The sequence below is a fragment of the Pelodiscus sinensis genome, chromosome 26, assembly GCF_049634645.1.
Source record: "Pelodiscus sinensis isolate JC-2024 chromosome 26, ASM4963464v1, whole genome shotgun sequence".
Lineage (NCBI taxonomy): Eukaryota > Metazoa > Chordata > Testudines > Trionychidae > Pelodiscus > Pelodiscus sinensis.
The window spans coordinates 19,726,914-19,737,326 of NC_134736.1; the positions used below are offsets into that span (position 1 = coordinate 19,726,914).

Genomic DNA, 10,413 nt, shown 5'->3' on the forward strand with positions numbered 1-10,413 from the left:
GCATAATTTAGTATTAAACCCACTTTGCATGATGATCTTGTATTCAGCTAATAGCCATTGCGGTTTTTGCAGCAAGGAACTTCAGTCGGCATGCAGACCTCTTCTGTAACCTGAAGTTGATCAAACCAGCCCTTTTATGCACCAGTATTGTAAAGGGATTCTTATTTGAGATATTGCCATGGCTTTATGACTTTCTGAGCGGAGAGGTGGACAATTCCATTTGCATAACCCCAGTCTTCTCCCGTGTTTATCCTATGAGAGCACGGGCAACAGCGAATGTTCACAAGCCCCTGGATGTAGGTTTCTCTGTGGGATCTCCTTAGCTGGGCTCATAGCAGGTACCAACATAAGTGCAAGGGTCTTTCTGCAGAATCTGTCCTTTGCATTTCTTACATTTGAAGAAAGGTGCCCTTTCTCCAACATAAATCCACTTAATACATCCGAGGGTACTGAGGGAGTTGGCAAATGTCATTGAGGAGCTTTTGGCCATTATCTTTGAAAAGTCATGGAGATCGGGAGAGATCCCAGGTGACTGGAAAAAGGCAAATGTAGTGCCCATCTTTAAGAAAGGGAAGAAGGATGATACAGGGAACTACAGGCCGGTCAGTCTTACCTCAGTCCCTGAAAAAATCATGGAGGGGATCCCGAAGGAATCCATTTTAAAGCACTTGGAAGAGGGGCAGGTGATCAAGAATAGTCAGCATGGATTCATGAAGGGCAAGTCGTGCCTAACCAAAATGATTAGCTTTTATGATGAAGTAACTGGCTCTGTGGATATGGGGAAGTCAGTGGATGTGATATACCTTGACTTTAGCAAGGCTTTTGATACGGTCTCCCACAATATTCTTGCCAGCAAGTTAAGGGAGTGTGGATTGGATAAATGGACTGTAAGATGGATAGAAAGCTCCCTGGAAGGTCGGACCCAGTAGTGATCAACAGCTCGATGTCAGGATGGCGATCGGTTTCTAGCGGAGTGCCCCAAGGTTCGGTTCTAGGACCGGTTTTGTTCAACATCTTTATTAATGACCTGGCTGAGGGGATGGATTGCACCCTCAGCAAGTCTGCAGATGACACTAAGCTAGGGGAAGAGGTAGATACGCTGGAGGGCAGGGATAGAGTCCAGACAAATGGAGGATTGGGCCCCAAGAAATCTGATGAGGTTCAACAAGGACAAGTGTAGAGTCCTGCACTTGGGACGGAAGAATCCCAAGCATTGTTACAGGCTGGGGACAAACTGGCTAAATAGCAGTTCTGTAGAAAAGGACCTGGGATTACAGTGGATGAGAAGCTGGACATGAGTCAACACTGTGACCTTGTAGCCAAGAAGTCTAATGACATATTAGGTTGCATTAAGAGGAGCATTGCCAGTCGATCCAGAGATGTCATTATTCCTCTTTACTCGGCTCTGGTGAGGCCACATCTGGAGTATTGTGTTCAGTTCTGGGCCCCCAATTACAGGAAGGATGTGGATGCATTGGAGAGGGTCCAGCAGAGGGCAATGAAAATGATTAGGGGGCTGGAGCATATGACCTACGAGGAGAGGCTGAGGGAGTTGGGTCTATTTAGTCTGCAGAAGAGAAGAGAAGAGTGAGGGGGGATTTGATAGCAGCCTTCAACTTCCTGAGGGAAGGTTCCAAAGAGGCTGAAGAATGGCTGTTCTCAGTAGTGACGGATGGCAGAACCAGGAACAATGGTCTCAAGTTGTGGTGGGAGAGGTCCAGGTTGGATATTAGGAAAAACTATTTCACTAGGGGTGTGTCTAGACTACATGCCTCCTTCGACAGAGGCATGTAGATTAGCCAGATCGGAAGAGGGAAATGAAGCCGCGATTAAAATAATCGCGGCTTCATTTAAATTTAAATGGCTGCCCCGATCTGCCGATCAGCTGTTTGTCGGCAGATCGGGGCAGTCTGGACGCGATGCGCCGACAAAGAAGCCTTTCTTCATCGGCACAGGTAAACCTGGTTTCACGAGGCTTACCTGTGCCGATGAAGAAAGGCTTCTTTGTCAGCGCGTCGCATCCAGACTGCCCCGATCTGCCGACAAACAGCTGATCGGCAGATCGGGGCAGCCATTTAAATTTAAATGAAGCCGCGATTATTTTAATCGCGGCTTCATTTCCCTCTTCCGATCTGGCTAATCTACATGCCTCCGTCGAAGGAGGCATGTAGTCTAGACACACCCTAGGAGGGTGGTGAAGCACTGGAATGGGTTACCTAGAGAAGTAGTGGAGTCTCCATCCCTCGAGGTGTTTAAGTCTTGGCTTGACAAAGCCCTGGCTGGGTTGATTTAATTGGGATTGGTCCTGCCTTGGGCAGGGGGCTGGACTTGATGGCCTTCTAAGGTCTCTTCCAGCTCTATGATTCTATGACTAGCTAGACTATAAAGAGAAAACACTCTTGTACAGTATTTTGTGTATGCTTATCGGTTAATGGTCCCAGTTAATCTCAATATCCTCTCTCCTGCGTGCTCTGCATTTAAAGCTTGAACTGGCAGGCTGGCTTAGTCCCAGCCCGCCAGTCCAAGTTTTCAATGAAGAGATTGCAGGGGAGCTGCCTACCACCATGAGCTGCTGCCTCTGATACAGCCGCTGTCCACAGAGGGCTTGGGCTGCTGCCACCCTGCACTGTAGCCTCTGGAAACTTCTGTTAGTTGTCCAAAGAAAAGCTAGTCTACTTCATCCTCCCTACTCTCTAATTTCCCTGAGCATTTTAAAGTCACTTTTACCATCCTGGTCAGGTGGTCGGTAATATATCTCTACTGCTATATTCTTATTAGAACACAGAATCCGTAAAGATTCTATGGTACGGTTTGGTTCATTTAAGATTTTTACCTCATTTGATTCTACACTTTCTTTCACATGTAATGCCACTCACCCACAGCATGACCTGTTCTGTCCTTCTCATAGATTTTGTACGCTAGTATTTGAACCAATACTGATGAGATTTTGGAAATGTCAAACAGGAGGCAAGTGCTCGAAGAGTAGAGGGACAGGGTCTGTGAGGCAGGTAGGATCAGTCCCCAGAGGATTTTAACAAAAGTAGGGCAATTTAAACTATCCTGAAATGAATGAGAAGCCAGTAGAGGAGTTTGCTGTTGTGATTGCACTTTTTATAGATTTGAGAAGGCAGGCAGCTGCATTCTACGTGTGCTAACATCTGGACGACTGGTCCCAGGGATGCCAGAGAGGATGGAATTAAAGAGCTAGGTGTCATAATGACAGGAGTCTGAAGAATGGATGAGATAAAATGATCTAAATAGCTCTTGTTAGAGAATGCTCACAGGAATCTGGATGCACGCTCAGAAGGCAATATTGTGTTGAATTTAACTAGGAACTACAAATAAATGGAGATGTGTGCGTTTCTCCTCACATCATACGTTATTTATGTTGCATTCTATGGTATCCTGTTTCTTTCACATTCCAAGATGATATGATTTACTTATATCCATTGTCATTGCAGCTCTCATTTCTTCACCTGATTCCATGCTGAGTGAGGCACACCTATTGTTTTGAGAAGGAAAATGCTTTCTTCATGGATGCTGTAAATGGTTTAGCACACTGCACATTGCTTTCAGCACTGCTTCACATGCTGCTTATGCTGTATATATGTCTCAGGGATGCTACAGAAATCGATTTACATTGGGTTCATATTGCATCTGCATGCACCGCTTCTGACAGAAGAATCTCCCATTGGCATATTTGCACTGATATTCCTTTATTCCTAAAGCAGGAGTGGTGAACCTAAGGACTGGGAACCAGATGTGGTCCCTAGCCTGCCTGAATCAAGCCCTCGAGGCTTGGCGCTCTCCCCATCCCAGCATTGGGGAGCCTGTGTTGGTGCTCCAGACCCCTCCCCCTGCTGTCCCTCCATAGGTCTGGAACACATAAAATCTACTAGCCTGTGCCGCCCCCCTCCCCCCCCCAGGCTCTGGTGAGTGAAGGGAATGTGAAGAATGTCTTTCTCCTCAGTTGGGGGCCGCATCAGAGGATTATTTTTCTCACTTGTGTGTAGCCCCCGTCTTGATTTTTCTGTGGATCAACGGCCCCTGACCCAAAAAAGATTCTTCATCCCGTCCTAAGGTGCTCAACTTCTACACATGGAGAGGAAAAACACAATATTTGGAAGGAGAAATGTATACCTGTAGAAAATGATCCATGGATACAATGCAGAGAGTATCCCCTCATTATGCCAGATTTTGAAGTATCCCAGACAAATGGAAGGCCCTGACATCTAAAAATGTAGACGCCCAAGAAAAGATCTTTTATGTATAATGTAATGGAGGCACCAGTTTCTCTATCAAATTTCTCTATCCCTTCCACAGTTTAGGGACACACACCCTTACCCAATTCCTAGGTCTCAGGGCATAACTTCCTGCAGGTTTGCAGGATCTTTTGCCATTGAAAGAGCCTTACACAGTAATATTCTTATTCTCTATTTATTGACAATTCCCAAGCAAGCAGAATGCACATGCTACACATACGGGCTGTGTCTACACTGGGCCACTTATTCCGGAAAATCAGCCGCTTTTCCGGAATAAGCTGCGAGCTGTCTACACTGGCCCTTGAATTTCCGGAAAAGCAACAATGCTCTACTGTACAAAATCAGCCGCTATTCCGGAAAAACTATTCTGCTCCCGCTCGGGCATAAGTCCTTATTCCGGAACACTGTTTCGGAAAAGGGCCAGTGTAGACAGCCCAGTAGTCTTTTCCGGAAAAAAGCTCCGATCGCGAAAATGGCGACCGGGGCTTTTTTCCGGAAAAGCACGTCTACATTGGCCACAGACGCTTTTCCGGAAAAAGGGCTTTTCCGGAAAAGCAGCCTGCCAATGTAGACGCTCCTTTTCCGGAAAAACTGAAAACGGAATAGTATTCCGTTTTAAGCAGTTCCGGAAATTCATGCCAGTGTAGACACAGCCACAGTGTCATGCTCACCAATTCTGATAAAGGTGGGCAGACTTTCCCTGTTGGCCAGGCAAGGTCAGTCTCTTTGGATCTTAGCTGCTGCACGTCATGGTCGTGTGAAGGAGTTCTGGCAGCTTTGGTCTTAGGCTGTATCTTGGAGGTGAGTTCTTCCAGGTCTTCCCTCCTTCTTGATCTTCCTTTCCTTTCCCTTTTCCGTCTTCCTTCTTCTTGGACCCCAGTTTATATAGTGTAAGCTATACCATAACCAGTTATTTTTGTATAATTTTACTAACCAATCATACCATACTGTAACAGAATTACCTAACCAATCATACCCCACCACCTTAGTTGATTTACACCTAGCAAAATTAATTATACAGCAGACAGAAACAGTTACAAACCAGACAGAGCTCACACAGACAAACAATAGGAAAGTAAGGACATAATCATAGAATGTGGATTCCACAACCTCTTCTATTGATAAACAGTTTCTTGCCAGATGAAATGCTGTTAACTAAGTTTTCTCTACCCATGTCGATACCTATTTCTTATCTGGTGACAAAGGGTGCTATTAGGACAAGGTCTCCTTCTTACAGCATAGTGTGACACTATTTTAATGCAATTTAGATAGAATGTGAGAATGTGACTCCAGGCTTTACAGCTAATGGCTGCTGCTCTTCAGTCTGGCTGCAGAAGAAGGCTTTAGTTTAGGCCTTCCAATATGGCTACAGAAAAACCATATTGTTACAGGATTAACAAAAACTCAACAAACTTTCCACATAATTAAAATTAATTGCAATCTTATGAATAGACTATATTTGAAGAAAATAAGTTGTAATTAAGCTCAATATTAATGAGACTTGTATCTTGTTTTTATGGTTACATAGGCTACAGCCTGGATAAACGGTTCATATAATCCTTAAATTGAGCCACTGAATCACTGTCAGCTCACCCAATTACCACCCTTCCTCAACAGCTAATCTGCATGGAACATTTCTGTTGGGTGTAAAGAGTCAGAAGGAGACTGGAGTCATGTCAAGGGATTTCATTGATTCATCTGTCACTGCTCTTTAAAAGTCCCATAGAGTACGTCTACACTTGCTCCCTAGTTCGAGCTAGGGATGCAAACATAGGCAACCGAAATTGCTAATGAAGCGGGGATTTAAATATCCCGCGCTTCATTAGCATGATCTCGCCGGCGCGTTACTCCACTCAACAGCTGATTCGAACCAGGAAGTGCGTGCTGGGACGCATTAGTTCGAACTAAGGGGTCACAAAATCTGATGATTCTCAGCCCTGACCATTGTTCAATGCAGATATAGTGGTTTTTTTCCTTACTAGTTGGATCTCTTTCTAAGGCTGCATTTTTTTTCTTACCTCTTCTGCTCTTTGCCCAGTTTTTAGGATTGAGTACTACACATAGTACTCAATGTATATGTACCATCACTCATCAGTGTAACATTTCTGTTTTCTTTTCCCCAGAGTTTAATAGCATGAATGTATATGAAGTCACATCTCATACCCTACTTTCTTCCATCACTTCTTGGGTTGAGCAACACGTGTGCACTGTATTTCTTAGCATAAGGGAGCCAGTGGATGATAGCACGACATACTGTCTAGTACAGAGGTGGGCAAAATCCTCTCAGTGGGCTGAATTTGGCCCATGAGGCAGTTCTAGGCCCCGCCTCCTAGCGCAGGAGTTGGCAACCTACGGCGCACATGCCTCTTATGGCACGCAAGACAATTTTCAGCAGCATGTAGGAATGAGCTCAGCCCCGTCCTTCCTCCCACGCATAGCCGCTGGTGAGTGCTCCCTCCTCCCTTCAGTGGGTTAGGCTGCGGTGGGAGGAGGCAGAGTACTATGGCAGGCTCTTCTGTGGCACTTCAGCCAGGACTGGAGGCTCTGCTGCTGCGGCCACATAGTCTGGGGCTGGCCCCAGAGGCTGGATGTGCTGCTGCTGTTGCCATGCAGTCTGGGGCTGCGTGGCTATGGCAGTGGTATATCTGCCCTCTGGGGCCAGTCTTGGACCACGTGAATCACAGCCTTGGAGCTGGCCCCAGACCACAGCAGCAGTGGGGCCTCTGAGGCAGCCCCAGACTGTGACAACAGCATCAGTGGAGCTCCAGGGCCGAGGCCAGACCATGTGGGCTCTGGCAGCGGGGCCTTCCTCCAGGGTGGCCAGGACAGCATGGCTGCGGCCGTTGCTGCAAGGGTGCACGAAGCCAGGTAAGGTTCCGCCTCATGCTCAGCCCCCCCCCCCAGCAACGCCCTCACTTCCCTCCCTCCCCAAGACCCGGCACCCCCAACTTCCTCCAACACACTCCCTTGTTACTGCACACTCTCTCTTGGCCAGACACCCAGTCCTCCTCCTTCGTCCACATTGCTCCTGCACCCTCTCTCCTGGACACACACTTCACCCTCCCTTGCTTCTGCTCCCTCCACCTGGCCAGACACCCTATTCCCAGCCTGTTTCTGCACTCCAACTCCCTCCCAGATCCTGCACCTCATCTCTATCCTACTTGCTGGCAGCCCTGTCTTATGCACTAAATCCCTCATTTTTGTCCCTATCCCAGACCATAAGGTGGTCCATAAAATCCACTAACTCCAGAACCTGAGAAAAGTAAATTTGGCCTATGGGAAGCCTTGAACCTCAGTCCCCACCTTTCTTTTCCCTCACTCTGTCAGGCTGGGGCACCAGAGGAGTGAGAGGTCTCAGTTGGGGCCACATCAGGGTTTTTGGAGGAGTTTTTTGCTTCTCACTTGTGTGGTCCCCAACTGATTTTTCTGTGAGTCAATGACCCATGACCCAAAAAAGGTTCCCCACCCCTGCCATAAATAAAGAAAACATTGAAATCTTTTGTGTTGGACATAATATTTTACTTAGTTTATCAAACTTCTTTTTAAACACACATAAGAAAGATAAAATGCTTAATCTGTTTCATAATTTAAATTAAACCATTCTCCCTAGCTGCAGCTGGTTCAGAAAATAAGGTCACCGTACCCAGCCCCCCTTACCTCCTTTCCTCCCTCCTTCCCCCGGCACACAGATCCGTGAATAAGTTAAATATCAGAATGACACTTCTGAAAGATTGCCAACTCCTGCAAAAAGGTAAGATCTGCACCTTAATTTATTAATGAAGTGGCTATAAATAGGACTATTGTTGACTTTAAAAGGTATCCCCGGCACTCGGACCCCTACATAGAGGTGAATAAGTCAGATCTTGGCACTCCACCTATGAAAGGTTGCTGACCCCTTTGTGTTGCCTGGGAGCCAGAGATACATGAGCCCTTTCAATTGCTTTTATTTAAAGGGCTCGCGCTTGCTGGGCGGTTGCGTTGCTTGGCAGCCACCCGGCAGGCACAAGCCTTTTAAAGAAAAGCAATTGAAAGGGCTCACAGCTCTTGGTTCTACTGGCCCGTTGCCTGGGAGCTGTGTGAGGTGTGAGGCCTTTCAGCTGCTTCTATTCAAAGGGCTTGTGCCTGCCCAGCAGCTCCCAGGCAACAGGTTAGCAGTGGGGCCAGGAGCTGCCAGCTGTGTTATGTGAATTCTAAGCCTCCGCCCCAGACAACTCTGGAAGGAGACTAGCCCACAGCACCCTCCCATCTGCTCTAGGTCTCTTCCATTGGCTAGAAGTCAGGGCAGGGACTTTAGGCCAAGCAAAGCTCTGGGCAGGGTAGTTCTCAACCCTGCCCCTTCCACCCAAGGCCCTGCCCCTTCCGCCCGAGGCTCGCGGCCACTTCCGAAATTTGTGAAGTGGCCCCCCTTCAAGAATGATTGCCACCCCTGGTCTAGAATCATAGTAATACACAAAAGCCTCTTTCCTCCATTTGTTGTTTTTCAGTAAGCAATAGTATTAATTTTTCCATCACTGCCCAGGGTGATATTAGAGTAAAGCTTTCCAGAATTATTATTTAATGCATTCTAGGGATGGCCTGTGTAAGATGCATGCACTCTAGTCCTGTCAGGCTTATTCATTGTTTGTGAGATTAACAGAAGGCAGAAAGTGCCTACTTTTTTCTTCTTTGATTTTTTTACCTTGTGAGTGACAAACCAAATGCCAGTATTTGGGAATAAATTATAATTATAATAATTTGCATTTAAAATATATATACATGATAGCATCAGTGAGAGACCTTCTGCTTTCTTATTGGTGCACAAGCAAGTGCTGGCATCAGATCAGCCTCACTAGACTGCCAGCGTAAAATAAAGTTAATTGGACTTGCTGAAAAATCAATTGGGCTCAGCCTCATGTTAATTCCTGAGACTATGATTTAATATGACATTGGAGACGAAGCTGGGTAGGTGCAGAATGACTGACTAAACCAATCAACAAAGCAGTAAATTACACTTCAGAGATTCCCAATGGCAGCTTGATAGGCTCCAATAAAATCGCAAGGGGTGAATAGCATGGAAGCAATTTGTCAAGATTTCCAGGCTTCCATCGATTAGAATTTAAGCTTCAGTGTTCTTTCTCTCTCTGTTTAAAAAATGTCTAGTTTAATAGTATCTGAAATACCATCAGGGATTGCAGATCTGTGCACATGCAGAGTTGCCTCTAAACTCAGAATCACTTTAGTGTTGTACTCAAAATTAAACAAATCTATTGAGAAACCAGTTCTTGCCTCTAAACATGACAATTATTTTTGTGAAAAGACTAAGGTTCAATTCCTAGCCCTGTCTCTTGATCCCTAAGCCATTAGAAGCTGAGAAAGCTGTAGAAAAATCACCTTGTTTCCAGAAAGAAGCAAACCCCTTCTGATCAGTTCAGGAGCAGCGGTCATGAGCTTCAAAGTAAATCCAGTCGAACCCTAAATTGACAGGTGGCCACTATATTGTGATTACCTTCAGGGAGGGGAAATGAAAGGTGTGACAGGTTGGGTCCCAGAGTTCCCCTTGAGGCGGTCACCTGATAGGCTGTTCATACTCCCTGTTCTCTGAGGCACCCCATCATGCGATCTTGCTGAGCCAGTAGCTCTGGACTCCCCCAGCAAGGCACAGAGTTCAGGTTACTGCTCACAGCAGCATAACACAGACATTGAGAACAGCTCAGCTCTGTAAAGGCTCAGTCACGGAGACTTTTCACAACTCCCTGGTGTACAGCCCCAGTGGGATCAAAAGCCCAGATAAATCTCTCTTACTCTGTATAAAAGTTTTACACAGAACAAGTTCATAAAGTGAAAGAGAGATATGCAAGCTGTTGTTCCCGCCACCACCCAGGTAACATTTATTTACATTGGGATTAATAATAAAGCAGAATGATTTTATTAAGTAGAAAATAGGATTTAAGTGGTTACAAATGATAATAGATCAAAGTAAGCTACTAAGCAAAACAAAACAAAACACTCCAGCTAAGCCTAATACATAAAGAGAAATAGTTGTATATCTTAATTTTTCACCCTTTTTCTACTTATTTCAGGTAAAGACCTTCTTGGGCTTATCTTTTTCTGTTCTGGGTCCAGCAGCTTCTCTCCATCCCCTGTACTTACAATTCTTCTATTTCCGTTAAAA

General features: G+C 45.8%; 1 protein-coding gene across 5 annotated transcripts in view; it reads left to right on the forward strand.

Annotated features, from left to right (window-relative positions):
• LOC102452223 (PR domain zinc finger protein 10-like) overlaps nt 1-10,413 on the forward strand; it is a 103,318-nt gene that overhangs the window by 7,237 nt on the left and 85,668 nt on the right. The window lies entirely within an intron of this gene.